Source organism: Phalacrocorax aristotelis, chromosome 8, assembly GCF_949628215.1.
Source record: "Phalacrocorax aristotelis chromosome 8, bGulAri2.1, whole genome shotgun sequence".
Classification (NCBI taxonomy): Eukaryota; Metazoa; Chordata; class Aves; order Suliformes; family Phalacrocoracidae; genus Phalacrocorax; species Phalacrocorax aristotelis.
Genome location: NC_134283.1, coordinates 2,665,156 through 2,681,082, shown reverse-complemented (window position 1 = coordinate 2,681,082; position 15,927 = coordinate 2,665,156). Strand labels below are relative to the sequence as shown.

General features: G+C 44.2%; 1 protein-coding gene and 1 long non-coding RNA gene across 5 annotated transcripts in view; both read left to right on the top strand.

Annotated features, from left to right (window-relative positions):
- Window positions 1-4,473: 4,473 nt before the first annotated feature.
- On the top strand, window positions 4,474-11,472 carry LOC142060872 (uncharacterized). 3 transcript variants are annotated; one of them, XR_012661957.1, is made up of 4 exons: window positions 4,474-5,021; window positions 6,953-7,043; window positions 8,408-8,499; window positions 8,964-11,472. It is a non-coding gene; the product is annotated as an uncharacterized LOC142060872 (long non-coding RNA). The 3 variants fall into 3 exon arrangements; XR_012661956.1 differs by lacking the exon at window positions 6,953-7,043 and having other exon boundaries at window positions 4,482-5,021; window positions 8,964-9,125; window positions 9,762-11,472; XR_012661955.1 differs by lacking the exon at window positions 6,953-7,043 and having other exon boundaries at window positions 4,489-5,021.
- Window positions 11,473-12,880: 1,408 nt separating this feature from the next.
- Window positions 12,881-15,927, top strand: part of BANP (BTG3 associated nuclear protein) — a 153,351-nt gene continuing 150,304 nt past the window's right edge. For both annotated transcript variants that reach the window (XM_075101197.1, XM_075101196.1), the window contains exon 1: window positions 12,881-12,968. The gene's annotated coding sequence lies outside the window, so the exon portion shown is untranslated. The remainder of the gene's footprint in view (window positions 12,969-15,927) is intronic.

Genomic DNA, 15,927 nt, shown 5'->3' with positions numbered 1-15,927 from the left:
GAGAAACCTCACCCACTTGAAGGAAATATGTTTTTGTCCTAAGCTGAGCAGGGTTGCTTTCCATAGCAACACGTTCTGGATTTGAAAAATAAAACCAAACAGATGACTGAAACTCAATAAAGAGCCGTTTTAAACTTTGAAGGACCATGGCTCTGCTTCAGCCACTTGGATTAAATATTACAGAGGAAATCCAAGATAGGTTGATTTCTTTGAAACTTTTTAGCATGAATCAAGATCTTGGAGGATATCAGTGATGGTTGGCTGAGGTCCGTCGTGGCAAGGTGTTGAAAGTTCTGCTGAGCTGATGTCAGATTTGCACTGCGATGCAGGCCAGTTTATTGATAAACAGTCCAGTGCTTTTTATCAAATGGATGTAACTGAGGGTACTCTAAGCTCAACAGGAAGGCAGCAGCAGATTGTGAAATGCTGAGCTTTTCTCTGCTTCCAGAATGTTTGGCTGAGATAGGAGCCTGGATGAGAAGGCAGTGGCTGAGGCTAAGTCCAGATAAGGAGGAGGTAATTCCAGTTGGCAAGGTAAAGCAAAAAGAGGCTTTATCTTTTCTATATAAAAACATTTGCTAGAATTATGCATGCAGGCTTAGTAACTCAGCAAGAAAAGGGCTTAGAAGCTATCTGGTGGGCAATTTGTGTAGTTACTGCAGTTGTGGGTGCAGTCCTGGAGATGGCACACCTGGTTTGTGTGTCATTGCTGTAGTTACACAATTCTTTAAATAAACTTGAAGGAGTCTGCTTTTCTTGTAGCTTCATCTAAAAGGATAAGGAAGAAAAATGCCCTTCAAGCCTGCTCTGGCAATAACTACTAGGGTGTGGGCATACTCCATAGGCTTAAAATCCCTATGAAGAGCATTTCCAGCAACTCCCTCTTTAGTGTATTTAAAGGTGTCTGAAACCAGGGCCTCCACACATTGTTACAAGATACCACAGAGCTTAGTACAGACACGCACTGCGGTTGGTGTGCTGGTTTTGGCTGGGATAGAGTTAATTTTCTTCACTGACTAGAAATTTTTTACATATATGCCATGATTCTCAGCAATGTTTCTACAGTTCTTCCCCAGTGAATTGCAGAAAAATACTTTCGTCCTTGTGGGGGCACAAGGGGAGTCAGAAAAGGCCTTTGAATTGTTTAACCTGTGTCCTCACAGCAAATGTCTGAGTTAACCGCCATGTGAAAGCACGACCAGCAAGCTCGGTGAGACTACTTCTGCGTGTGGGAAGGGCAAGGGGAGAATGGTAAGAGATGAACTTCGGGAACATGGTGAACTTTACATTACCTAAGAGCTCAATAGTCTGATTTTACCCTTTCTTTGAACAAGTTTTCTCCCTGAAAGGGCTGTTTGTACTGTCAGCTGTGAACAGCGGAATTTAATCGAATGTGCTTTCTGCTTTGAACGCACGCTGTGCGCAGGGTCTAGCCACCCGACGGGGGGACCCACAGGCTGGCTTCTTCAGAGCTAGCGTCTATTTGCTGGCAGCCAAACCCAGCCATTCCAAAGATAGTGTTTTCCTGAATCAGTTTGTTTTGGCATTTCCTGCATGAATGTCATGGAGTAGAGAAAGATTTAAGTAATAAATAGCATCTGCCTTAAATTGGGAAGAGGAATGTGAGTAAAAGGAGTTAGGTAGCAATTGTAGTTAATTTAATCAGCACTGGTCTTACGATGGAACAGCCTTGGATGATCTCTTCTGGGAATGTTTGTTACCATGAAGCGAGCTTCGGTTTCTCAGTACGGTTTCCCATGGATGAGTGTCCGCAGCAAAAATATGGCATCCTTTAGCCCCTCACTGGGAACTGATGGACCAGGGGTAACCTTAACTCCACTGGACAATTTCAAATAATTTTCCTAGAGTAATACTTTCATTGATGAAATAGAGACGTAACGCTTAATTTTAATATGTCCCATTCCCAAAGTTTTTAATTCTATAGGCCACAAAGTTTTGTGGTGTATTAACACTGAACAAGCAGAAGAATTAGGAACTGTGTAGAGGGATTCTGTGCTGCCGATTCATGGGTTCCATTACTTTTTTAGTGTAGGCTGTTGATCTATATTGTGTCTCAGGGGCTTCTGAAATCGGAGGTCATTGGACTCACAGTGGATATCCACTTGGAATCTTAGTTTATGTCATCAAATATAAAAATAATGAATAAATTATTAAAAAAAGAATAAAGATACAGGATAATGGCAGAGCTTTTTAACCACAGTTACAGTGGCTTGCCTGGATTTCCCCTCTGAAGCAGTAATTCGTATCCCTGCACGTGACGAGCAGCACTATATGAGCCCAGGCATTACTCTTCCTGGCACAGGTTGTGGTTTTAGCTGTTGAACCTCCAACACTGAAGAAGTTTGCTGATAAACTGTAGATAAAGAAGTGATGCAGACGTTGCTTGTGACTGTTAGAATATGTTCTCTCCTATGCACACATCCTTGTGTGGAGTGTACGTACGTACAGTTGTGCAGACTAATTAACAAACCTAATTAATACGAATGCATTGGCACCTCATTAGTATGCCAAACCAATATGAATGTTAGAAAAGCTGCCATTTTATAAGGCTGAATCATTGTTTTTATAAACATTACTGTAGTACTTTTCTTTGACTAGATAAACAATGGGTTTTTCCTCCCTTTATTTTAATTGGGAAAAATGAAGTTTCTGAGAGCGTAAAGAAAAAAATGGTAGGGAAGGAAGTAAAAGTTTAAGAGGTTTTTGAGCTGTACTAAGAAAACTCTACACAGGTCAGAAAAGGGAAAAATACTGTCATGGATGCATGTGTAACTTGTTTGAATTTTGCATTAGGAATTAGGCTCTTTCTTGTGTTTTTTTCACTAGTAAAACAATTCAATGCTAATCTTGCCTCTAGAATTAGAAATCTATAGAATTAAAAGGCACCATTTTAAAATGAAGGTGAAGTGCTGGATTAACAAATTATGCTACTAGATTGAAGGACCCCTTTTAAGCTTTCAGAAGATAACTCACATTTTCTCTTCTGAAATAGTGAGTTTTTCACTTATTTCAGCTACTGAACGAGTAGCAGGAAAAAAAAGAGAGAAAATTTGGATTGAGGACTCAAAAACATTGCAAACACTATATAAGAACTGCTCTGAATTATTTCTGGTGTGCTGAGGGACAGGAAAGCTTGTGTGCTATATATTACATACAGCTTCCGTGTCTAGAAATATATACCATACAGCGCACATGGCACTTGGCAGCTGATCTGCCAGGGGTTTGAAATGCCAGTCATTCAGTGGCACAGGGCGTTTTGGCGTCATCTTCAAAAATGCATTTACAAGGGTAGAGCTATTAAACACTGAAAGTTGCCGGATATTTCTTCTACCTTTCAATATAAACAGCGCCTTGTGCTTGTCTCCATTCTGCTTTGCTTTATATCTGTCAGAAAATCAGCTGTTTTCTCATCAGCTAAGTAAATACAAAATTTGTCACTTGATAATTTAAATAGAAGGGAATCACATCTCGGTATTCAAGGAGGGATCTCATTGTTCTTTGGGAAAAGTTAGCAGGCTGAATACATTTACAGCGGAAAAAAAAATAGGAACCAAGAGGATTTCCCAGATGTAAAAAACTACTCTTTATTATTGCTCCAGCGGGCATTATCTACGCACAAGCGAGTAGGCACACAGTCTCTGGCTGGCCTCATCTTATTTGTAGAGAAGTTAATCAGTATTTTAAATAACTACATCTTTGACATCTTCCAGTAGTGTCCTGCATCTCAGGAAGCGATTCACTGTAGTTCTCCTCTACACCACATCTGGAGGGTTTTGGGGTTTGTACTTCTATTGGGCCTCACTTTCAAAATCAAACATTGTAGTGTCTGTTAAATTCAAAGTCACTCAAAATCAATTTGCACTACATGTGCTTTGAATTACACTTACAAATACCGTTTTCATTGAAACCAGTCAAAACCTTGCAGGACAAACTTAAAAATTAATTGTTGTTTAGTATGTTTCTTAATTGTAGTTACAAGTGACAATCACATGCAACCCAATAACACTGACGCAGCAGAAATAACAATGTTTTAATCCTGCACACGGAGATAAATCATGCAATGCAGTGAGGTATTTCTATCTGTAATCTAAGTGTATTCACTCTTTCTTTTTTAATCTTCCAGTCAGTCTCAAATTTCCCTTTTCGATTAGCTGACAAATAAGAAAGCAGAGCAACACTTAACTACTTTTGTTGTCTTTGTGCCTCTGCATCTCTCCCACGCAGGCATCCAGTACTATTTTGATAAAATGAAATACACTTACGTGCATCGTTCCTGTTTTTATGAGTGCAGGCGGCCAGACTGCAGAGCCGTGCTGGCACTGTTGGGGGGCTCCAGATAGTTTTCAGCTGCTTGTACAAATGCGCCAGGGTATTTGCCTTCACACTATTCATTGCTATCACCTTGGCGCTTGAAATCTTCAGTCTGTCACACAGCCAGAGGAGCTCTCCAGAGTCTAGCAAGCTATCAACATGAAGTAGAGGAAAAAAGATCCTGTGGATATACGGCTTCGAGATAACTGAGGGGTCTCCAGACCTATTTATAAAAAATTTTGAGACACCCTTTCCTGGTTGGAGAGGTGGAGCTAACCAAGTAGTTAATTTTCAACTTGTCCCTGGACTGGCTTCTTCAGTGGCTCCACATTTTGTTGGAGGGCCGGCTAGTTGATGATTATTCTACATGTGCTTTCCAGGTTCTTTCTCATCGGGCCCCAGGAACACCAAAGGCTTACAGAAACCACTCTTTTGTATGCAAGGAGAGATTTCTTATCATTTCTTCATACGTTCTTTGAATTTGAATAGCTGTATATTTGAATACTGATAGCTAAGAATTTCTGTCATTAACAGCTGCAATTCTGAGAACTGGTGACTGCTCAGATCAAGGAATTCACAGAAATCTAGTAGATATGCAAGGCTTGCCGGGAGAACAGGAAGGGAAATATCCTCCTGCAGAAGAGTATTTTAGCTCTTAGCATGTCATACAGTACCACTGCAGCCTCAAGGTAAGGAATTTTTTCTTCTGAGCTATCAGATACCCCATAAAAGGGATAATTTTGTATAGACTAGAAATAGAAACAGACATAAGGAACCATCATTACTCCCACTCACACACTGCTTTGACCCAGCTGAAGTGGGTTGGGTTTATTTTTTCCCCTCCAGTGGGGAGAACAGATTGAGATGTTTTCCTGACCTCTGTTTCTCAGGGATGAAAGCATGAGGGCTGTTACTCTCAGTATTTCCATGAGCTATTACCTTAACTTTGTTATCATATGTGAAAGGTCTGTATAGAAAAGCCCATCCTTTCATTTTCTTTGGGATGTTTGCTCTTCCTCCCATAGCTGCAGTCCACATAAATGGCACAAACACAGGTAGCTTCAGAATTAAAGCTGTAGTTTCTCAGACCAAGCACAGAAACACAGGCAAGCAGTTCATTCCCTAAAGACTTCTCGAGATGTTATAGATTGTAACAGGCTGAATGGGAACGGAGAGCTATTAGGAGAGGGTGCGTGGCATGCCAGGAAGCAGCAAGCGCCAGCTACTCTCGAGGTCAGGGGAGCCAGGGGTGACCCCGCAGGGGCAGCGCCCTCCCCAGCGAGGTGCTGCCCTGCAGAGGCTGAGCACAGCGGGCAGAGCTGGCCGCTGGTAAAGGGGCTGCCAACAGCCCCAAACGCTGCGAGTGACAAACCAGGTCCAAGGTTCAACCAGAGAGCCCAGACAGGAGCAAAAGGAGACAGGGCCAAAGACAAGCAACAACACGGGTCCAAAGGCCTTCCTGGAGACAGGGACAAAGACAAACCTGAGGACAAGTGCCCTAACAGCAGGTCTTAGGGGCCCTGGCTTGGGCTTAAGTGGGCTCCTGCCCTGGGCGGGGCTGTGGGTGGAGGCTGCAGCAGGCGCTTGTCAAGGCCATCGAGGCTTGTTAGTGCCCTCGGGGTCATGATAGCGCGAAAGTTTTGTGGGGCCTTTAGTGATTCTCATGCAAGTATTTACAAAATCCACGTGATTGTTTTCCTCCATTAAGCGCACAGGAGGGCATATTTTGAAAGCTACAGAATCTGTCAATGACAGAGCAAGCAGAAATGATAAGCCAATCAACATTCTGCCATTACAAATTTGGCATTAAAAACCTCTCCTTTCTTTATCTGTAAAATTACCTGTGAAATATTTTTCAATACTTTTTTTTTGCGATGTTTTGAATTAGAAACTTATTTGCTTGGCGATATTTTCATTAAACATATGCATGTCTGACATCTCTTATCACAAAGGGGGTAAGTGCAAGGCTCAGGCTCAGAGAGTCCTCCTTAGTATCCCAAAGTGGCAAGCTTACCTGTGCTATTTGCTGTACCAAAACCTCCTATTTGGGAGAGTCTTTCTTACTGCTTGCCATTTATTACCTCAGCTGCCTGCGCAGGCAGTATTTAAGAGCAAGTAGGAGTTCTGCCCAAAGAACTGCAAAATCTAACTTCTGGTGTTGTTCATAATTGTGGGTAATTATGCACGCAGAGTGTGACTGTATACAATGAAAATGTGCATGCTTTGTGTTCCCACGAACTAGAGAAGTAAAAATCTAGAATTTTCTTGCTGTCACTACCCATCTGACTTTCACTGTAAGTGCCTCTGGACTGGACAGAGATCAATATTTGGTTTTTTTCTGATGCTTAGTACAGGGTTGCCAGCACTTACGTGTTGATTAACTTCAAATGAATGCTGTTACTTGCAGAGAGAAAATTACCTCCTCAATTTAGTGCTTCAAGAAATCTGATTCTCCGCAACCGGTGTTCCTGTCCTCATGTTGTCTCAGTTGCAACATTGGCAAGTCAAACCCAATAATTCAGAAAAAATATGGTCTTGCAGTTTTACTGTAATTAAAAAGATACAAGGAAAGTGATTTCATAATTAACATTTGCCTCACCTACATATTGTTGCATGACAGCTGAGGGGACAATCAGTCAAGTGGTGGGGAGCTGCCTGGGCCGGAATTGCTGCTGAGGAGGCCCTGTGAGACCTCTACGGAGCAGCTAAAGGTATCGCCTAGGGCAGCTTTCACAAAGCGGTCAGGTCATGACTGGGTGGGCTTTGACACTCATTTCTTGGGGGACTGGCTCACACTTCCCGTGATAGATTGTACTTCAGCCTAAGGGAAGCTTTTCTTTGATGTCCAAATTTTGCTAGGATGCTGAGTAGTGTGATGGAGCTCACCAGCCTGGCAACCACCTCCACTCCCTCCTGCTTCTCATTCTCTCTCTTGTATTAGGGGTCCCCAAACAGGGCAGAGTATTCCAGATGTGGCCTCACAAGTGCAGAGTAGTGAGGAATAGTCCCTTGATGTGCTGGCCATGCACTTTCTAATGTAGCCTGCCGTGCCACTGACCTTCATCCCTGCAAGGATGCATTGCTGATACACGTTCAGCTTGTCCTCCAGGATCTGCAGTGCTTTTCTCCAGAGCTTCTCACCCTGGTGGTCAGTCCCCAGGTTGTACTGAAGGTTGGGATTGTACCATCCTTGGCATTTGCCTTTGTTGCCTTCACGAGGTTCCAGCTGGCCTGGCTTGTCAGGACCACTCGGATTGGTAGCCCTACCGTCCTGCAATGACAAACATGGTATTACGTGGGAACTTGCTGAGGGGATGTTCTGTCACTCCGGCCACTGATGAAGGTTTACACTTAGTTTATTTTACTTCTCACACTTGAAAAAATGGGGTTACGTTGCAAATAATTTTGAGCATATGTCTAAACGGGTGCAGGTCAGGAACTTGGAGACGGTCAAATTCTGCTTAGAATAACAGGGTTAATGATACGTTGATGCTGTGTAACATTTTGTATCTGGATTTCTGAGAAAAATCTATGAAGGTGGGGACTACACACTGAATGAAAAAGCGGTTCTCAGGCAAGCCTCGGTCTGAAGAAAAGGATAAAATCCTCTAAAACCAGTAAGTGTGATGAGCTCCCTTTCAGGCTTTTGATAATCCCAGTGGATGAAGAAGGACTGATGATGATAATGGCACCTGACCAAGTAAACATGGTCTGTGGCAAACCTGAACAAAGCTGGGCAAACTAGCAAATAGTGGGCAAAGATATCAGCGGTGTAACAGAGGTAAAAGGACAGCAGAAACAGCTGTGAGCGTGATCCTGGGAAGATCACAGTTGGGCAAAGTGCAAATACAGAACGTGTTTGAATGGCAGATTTCTGAGAAGGGGAATAGCCTCCTATCATTTTTTTCCATGATGTATACAGGGAGATGGAACGGTATGTAAATAAAAAGAGAATGTTGAGATCATGCCTGACCCTTCTCACCTTATTTCTCAGACTGGCAAAAATGACCTTACAAGACCGTGAACTTTGACCAGCTGGACAACCACATGTGTAATGATGTTTTTCTCTCTGCAGTGGGAATTCAAGGCCTTTTCCTCCATCCTCGCTCATGAAAATTAGGAGCATCTTCGTTGAATGAAATGGAGTTTACTCGGCATAAACCAGAGGTGAGAGTGGAGTTGGAACAGAAAATGCCTGTGTCTTGCCCTAAGTCATAGAGCTATCTGAAGTAGGGTCAGGAGCAAAACCCACTTGATCCTGGCCTGTTTTCTGTAATAAAGAACAATTCTGAGAGAATTGAAAATGGGCATGGTGTCTGAAATGTAAGCGATGAGGAAGTATGTACTTGGAGGAGGAAAACTGGCAACAGTGGAGAAGTTTTCTGTTGACAAAAGGAGAAATGCTGCAGCAAGTTTACAAATAGCATAATATTGCCATTGTTTAAAAAATGTATTTTCTGTAACTTCTAATTAAGCATCGTTATGTCACAGGATAGTGCATGCTACGGGCACAAGGACGCGTTTGTGTCCCTCTCCAGTGACGAGAGTTAGCATATAGAAAATGAATAAAGTAACTCAAGCAGGAACTGATTAAACAGGGGAAGTTCAAGTACTCCTTTTGTTTTTAATAGCATAGGATGTGATCAAGGACTTTATCCATGGGAAAGAAAATGATTCCTACAGAGTTCTTACAGCAAATGCTTTCAGTTCTTCTCACAGAAGAGTTACTTCTGTGCCCCGATCACATCATCTGTGTTCTTCGTGCCTTTGTTTCTCTGTTCTCATGCTCAGCAGTGAGTACGATTCTGAATGCCTGTCACTTGTTTAAACAAACGCTTTGTTTGGCAATCTTTGTTTTCCTGCTGCTGATGCAGCTGCAAAGTTGTGTGCACAGTGTGTTAATTTTTTACCTTTGATGCTATGGTAAGTTTTTTTTTCCTAACAAAATAAAAAGGAAACCAATGAATAAGATACCAATCTCTCTTGATCCACACAAAACATGTGAAAGCAGCAACTTCCTTAGGAAACAATAGTAAATGAAAGCTGATACAATGGTAAAACAAGCTAGATATTTCCTGGAACCAAATGAGTCTTTGTAACATGACAGCGAAAAGTTAGCACTTACATAAAATGCAAGAGAGAGAGGAAGAGACTAAAATAAGAGGATGAAAAAGGTGAGGGAATAAAACAACAAAGAAATATCTTGTTATGCTATTTGGGACAACAGACTAACAGGGCGACAGGATGTATTTTCTTCTATAAAACTAAAAAATGAAATTGATATATTAGCACCCTGAAGTTCTTATTCATTTTTATAAGGAGGAAGGAAAATAAGAATGGATTTGATGAAGGCACTTGAGCAAGTCAGCACAGTTTAAATCAGAATGTAACTTACAGTGTACTGACTTCTTCCTGGTGCTTGCTCACAGGCAGTCTCGTATCCTGTGGCCAAGCGAAGCCTGCATTCATGAGAATACACTGAATTTCATTACATTATTGCAGAAATATTCAGGTGAGCACATTTTTGAAAGCTCATAAAGCTCAGCAGATTGTGAAGCACAGGAAACAATAATCCTTGGGTAAGTCATTCGTGTGTTGGTGCTGTAAATTAAAGACTAAAAGCCAAATTCGGGCCTTCTGATTTAAGCACAAAGGAGGTCTCCACTGTTAGGTTGTGAACAGAAAGATCCTCTTTCTTTTGCTGTTTACCAATGTTTTCTGTCATACTTCATGCTGTGTGAAAAGTGTGTTATACCTGGCTGTGTCAGTCTCAAGGGGAACAAGGGATGGGCTATGATACCAGAGTCTCTCCATGATTTATTGGTGTAATTCAGAATTTTAAAAGGAAACACCCCCTGCTTTGGAAGAAATGATAGGGAAAACCAATCTAAGATCTCTATCGCTGGTAAAGAGGGAAAAAACCCTTACAAGAGGTAAGTTAATTGTATATTCCAGATTGTTGTAATGATCAGAGCAGACTGACTCGCTTGCAGAAGGTAGGGTTGCAGCCTTTTTTAGTGATAAATTGCTATATTATTTTTTATTACGTTGCTACTTCAGATCAAAGATGTAGACATCAGTTGGATCCTGCCAGTGTTTCCTGCAGTTCATTTGATGACTATTGGTGACTAGTATAACTGATTTATGACAATGAAAGTTTTCTGGTTTGTGTTGTTTTAGCTGAGGAGTGATTTACTGGCTGTACAGAGAGGAGCAGGATCCCACATCCTCAGCGGAACGCGAGTTAATAATCTCTGGGAGGCAACGTACTGATGAGAAAACAGGACAGCTTTTGCATTGGACTTGTTTTATGTTGGCAAAGGATTTTACTAGCAACTTTCCACAGCAGGTAGTACGCTGGTATTTATATCACTGCGTTTGTAGCTGGGTCCTGGCAGTTGCTTGAGTGCAGCAGAAACTGTTTGGCAAATCTGTTGCAGGGCAAATCTGTGCAGCAAAGCGTGAAATAACCCTGTGTGAAAAGTCAGTTTCTAAGTAGTTTAACCTTTGAACTTCCTAATCTGCTTGTGGAGGAAGAGAATACAATAAATAAACTAACAGATTCAGCTGAGCAGTTACAAATCTGGAAGTAGAAGCAACGGTTTTCCTAACACACCAGCTGTTAATTCCCAGGCTCATGACAACTCTTTAATACTGAAAACACCAGCTCGAGAAGTTACTATGAGCAGTTTTGGGGAAAGGCACAGTGCATGTCCCCCTAGCAGCTTAAGTTTCCCTGCCTGAAACATGAAACCCCTCAAGTCCTGTTCTCTGACTCTCTGTAACTCCTGGACAGGTGAGCAGGAGGAATTGCTGGTCTCCTGGTGTCTGAAACACTTTAGAAACTGGAGCTTTTGTGCCATGCACTGTTTAATTTCATACAGGGACAAAAGTCCTGCTGTGGACACCTTGAGTTTGATTGTGACAAAGCTACAGAGCCTGAGAACAGCATTTCAAACCACTAGCCTGACAGCTCCATTTAGCCTTAGGTGTGTAGATGTCGGGGTAGCCAATTACAGCTGAACCAGGGTGGATCCCATTGCATGTCATGATACTGGAGAACAGAATTAAGCATCTCATTTAAGGCTGAAAGTCACCTCTGGTTATGCTGAAGCTGAAAAATTAAGTATGATGATGGTCTTGTTTGGGTAACACTGTGATATATAAGGATATAGTAAAATAATCTAGTCTTTGCCTTCTTTTAGATCTACTTGCATACTTCTTCCATGCTCCCTTTTTGTGCTTTTACAGATTTTTATCATTCCCAGAAGGTTAAGAGAAGGTTTTCCACCTTCGCCCAGTCATTCTTTTCTCACATCAAACACAGGAACAAAGCAACAGAAGAATCGGTCTGATGAGCTAATTTAGCAAATTCCCCCTGGCTGCCTGTTCTTCAGCTGCGTTCTGAGCGTGGTGACATTTTTCTCCTTAATAGGACAGCGCATTCAGATCATCCAATTTCAGCAATGCAATTGCTTGGAAGCCATTTGAGCAGGGAGAAATTTAATGGAAGGGCCAAGGGAAAGGAGTAGGAAAAGGGAACGTGTCGGTGGGTGAATGGCTCAGGGTAGGAACAACCCCATACACTGGTACAGATTGGGGGTTGGCCTGGAAAGTACCATTGCTGAGAAGGAGCTTGGAGTGCTGGTGGACAGCAGGTTGATCATGAGCCAGCACTGTGCCCTTGTGGCCAAGGGGGCCAACGGTGTCCTGGGGTGCATGAAAAGGAGTGTGGGCAGCAGGGCAAGGGAGGTTCTCCTCCCCCCCGCTCTGCCCCAGTGAGGCCACATCTGGAGTGCTGCGTCCAGTTCTGGGGTCCCCAGTTTAATAAGGACGGGGAACTGCTGGATCAAGTCCAGCTACTGAGCTACCGAGATGCTCAGGGGACTGGAGCATCTCCCTTGTGAGGAAAGGCTGAGAGACCTGGGTTTGTTCAGCCTGGAGAAGAGAAGACTGAGGGGGGATCTCATCAGTGCTTATAAATACCTGAGGATGGGAGTGGACTCTTTTCAGTGGTGCCCAATGCCAGGACAAGGGGCAACAGGCACAAGTTGGAACAGTTCCACTTAAACATGAGGAAAAGCTCCTTCCCTCTGCGGGTGCCAGAGCAGGGGCACAGGCTGCCCAGGGAGGCTGTGGGGTCTCTGTCCTGGAGACATTCACACCCCACCTGGATGCGGTCCTGTGCCCCCTGCTCTGGGTGTACCTGCTCAAGCCGAAGGGTTGGTCAGGATGATCTCCAGAGCTCCCTTCCAGCCCCTTCCATGCTGTCATTCTGTGATTCTGTGATTCTGTGAGGGAGCGTCTCCTGCCCTGTCTGTGGTGCGCACTACAGTTCCCGGCACGCACCGCGCCGAGCGCGTGTACTACAGGTCCCGGCCTGCCCGGCGGGGGCGGTAACGAGGAGCCGGCGCGCTGCCTTCTGGGAATTGTAGTCTCCCCCAGTGGCGCCTAGGTGAAGGGCGGCAGCGAGGCCGCGTCCCCCGTGCGCCTGCGCGGCGGCTCGGGGCGGGCGGGGGCCAAGCGGGCGCGGCGCGGCGGCGCCTGCGCACTGAGAGGAGGGAGATCTCTCGCGAGGAAGGACGCCATTATCGCAGCCGCTCGACAAACACCACGAGAATTCGGCACCGCACACGGTAACCGCGGCGCCCCGCGGCCGGACGGCCGGGGCTGAGCTCCCGGGGGGCCTGGCGCCGGGCGTACAGCCCCGGCCCTCGCAGCCTTCCCCTTCCTCACAGCGTTGCCCGAGCACCCGGGGCCGTGAGGCGGCGGCTCCGGGGAGGGGCAGAAGCGGCGGCGGGGAAGGGGGGGGGGGGGCCGCGGGCCCCCGCCCCCTCACCCGGCCGGGGTAGGGAGGGGGCGACCGGGGACTCGCCTCCTTCCGCCGCGGGACACCGGCGCTGGGCCCCCCGCGGGGGGCTGCTCGCCATCGCCGTCCTCCCCGTCGGCTTTCTCCGCGCCCAGGCCCGGGCGAGGGGTGTCACCCCCGTGCTGGGGTTCCTCGGTGCCGGCCCCTTCCCGGGGGGGGGCCCTCCGCCTTTGAGGCGGAGAGTCGGGGCTGTCCCTCCCCCGGCAGTGTCCCCGAAGACGGTCCCTTCTCTCCCCCGCCTCCCTCCCCCCCCGCCCCCCCGAGGCTTGTGTGTTCTCGTGGTGAAGGACGGGGCAGGTTTGAGCCTCCCCCGCCGCGGGCCGCGCACCCGCTGCACCGCGGGCAGGGTCTGGGGAGGGGGCGCGGCCGGGCGCCCGCCCTCCCTGCCCCGGGCGGGTGGCAGGGCTGGGGGCGCTGGGCCTGCCGCCTCCTCCCTCTGCGGCTCGCAGGGGCTGGAATGGAAAGGGGCTGCTGCTTTTCACGTGCCTGCTAGTGTGTGTGTAGGAATAAGGCTCCTGAGGTGCTGTATTGCGTGTGGGGTCATTTAGTCCCCACTTTTTAAGGGTTTTTAAGGCAAATTAAGGGGTTTTCACATCCATATCGGGATGGTATTCTCTAGTCTCTTCATATTAGTAATCTGTTTGACAACACACTCGTTCTTCCCTTTTTCCTTACTTGCAATTCAAATGTGGTTTTTTAAAAAAATTTTTTTAAATCCTTCTACAGTGGGAAGTTGTGTACTTAACCAAATATAGTAATCTTATTCAGCTATGGGGCATACAATTTATGTATCACTTTATTTTTAGAGCTCTCTAGGGAAGGTTTTTTTCTTTCGAAGTAAACAAGTTTGGAGGGGTATTGGCAACTGAGTGATTGCTTCAGTGGAAGCAGCTTTCAAATTGTCATAAAATGATAGTTTGAACGTTTTTTGCTGCTTTTTTTGCCTTCTGTGTGAGGTTACCTTAGGTGTAGTACCTTGTTGATGTCAGGCTTTCAAGCAGCAAACGTAAAATTTGTAGAATTTTGAGTGCACAAGTAAGATCTTAAAACAACAAACAAAACCAAACAAAAAAATGCCTTTGTGTTAATAATTTGGTAGCAGTGCCTCTTGAAACAGTGGAGTTCCTCAGTTAGAAACTGTTAATATATGTTTAAAATGAGTGAACGTAGAAATTGACCAGAATAACAAGAATTTGATTCTGAAACAGTATGAGCCTTATTTCATACATTAAATGACATCTTGGCAGTAGTTCAGTTTTCAATAATAAATGAAAAGATGTTACAAAGAAAGAGTAGTTAATTTATTGAAAAGAGTAAAAAGACTGAGTTGGGATTTGGGAAACGTTCCATCTTCAGAGGATGAAAATATTTTGTAACTTTTTTTCCTTTGTTTTGTAATTTATGATCTGTTTTACAGTAACAGTAGCTGGTTTCAATGCCTTAATTATCCAGCCATGTTTAAGTTGTTGTGTGGTTACAGGACAGGTTTTAAATGTTAAGGTTCTTTTAAAGGAGTAATTGATAAATAACATCAGGAGTAATTGAATAATAACACTAAGAGTATGGTAGTAATACAGCGAGCGCTAATTATCAGTGTTCACAGTCCAAAGGGTTCCATCAGCACATGTTCTGCTAAACATGTTTGAAAAAGGCTTGTTTCCTGCCTGTGCTGTTTTTAACACAGCACATCATACCTCCTCTATACTGTTTTGGACTGACTGGGTGAAGAAAGATGAGCTTATAGTCATAGCTCTGTGTAACCAGAAGCGCTACGTACGGGTTTACCGTGGTTGTGGAAGGAGTAGTGCCGTGCTGCGGGGTTCAGACCCACGTTAATGACAGTGATGTGCTCACAAGGACTTGAGGTCGTCTCTGGTCTTTATCTTGAGCTTCTCCCTAAACTTGTAAAGCATCGTTTGTGCAGGAAGAATACGTGCCTTTGTGTTGTCAGAACTTGAATGTCTTCATATCTTTCATTGAAGGATGCCTTGAAATTGCTGTGATGCTCCTTAGAAAGTAAAGACTCTCCCAGTACGTTCGGTTTGAAAGGAAGAGATGGGTGTTTCTCTCTGTGCACAGAAGCTCTTGTCCCAGAGATCTACAGAAACCGCTTATGTGAATTGAGCAGAACAGCGAGAGCTACTTGTAGCAGGAGACAATGCAAAGCTAATGATTAGAATTAGAACAACAAAATGTCTATGTATACTAAACTTTGCCAATAAAATTTTTTTCCACAGATTTGATTTCCTTTAGTTTGAAACTTGGTATTTAGTTGTTAACTACTAAAATAATTTTATCTGTTTTGTTTATTACATATTCATTAAAAGGCTAAATCATAATCTTATTTTTTCAAGTAAAAATAAAAAGAATAAAATGTCTTTAAAGTCATGTCAAACACTTGTTTCCTTGCAGTTTTAGGTTTTTAAAGCCGCTGTGAAGCGCTTAGTTTTGCCTACCGCTTATTAGACTGCATGTTAAGCTGTTAAGGAAAAGCGCACGAAAGGATTAGCTTTATAAAATCCTTTGCGTTTGGGACTTTAAATAAAATAATTTGTAATGTTGTCTGTTGAACAAAATTATTTTATCTTGCTTCGTGTTTGTAAACCCCTGACTTATACTGCTTGAAAATTGGAGCACCTGTATTTTATGATGAAAAAAAGAATGTGTGCCTCCTAGCCATGGAGTGAATTCGTAGCAACTGTAAAGTTAAACACCCCTTCCTTCCC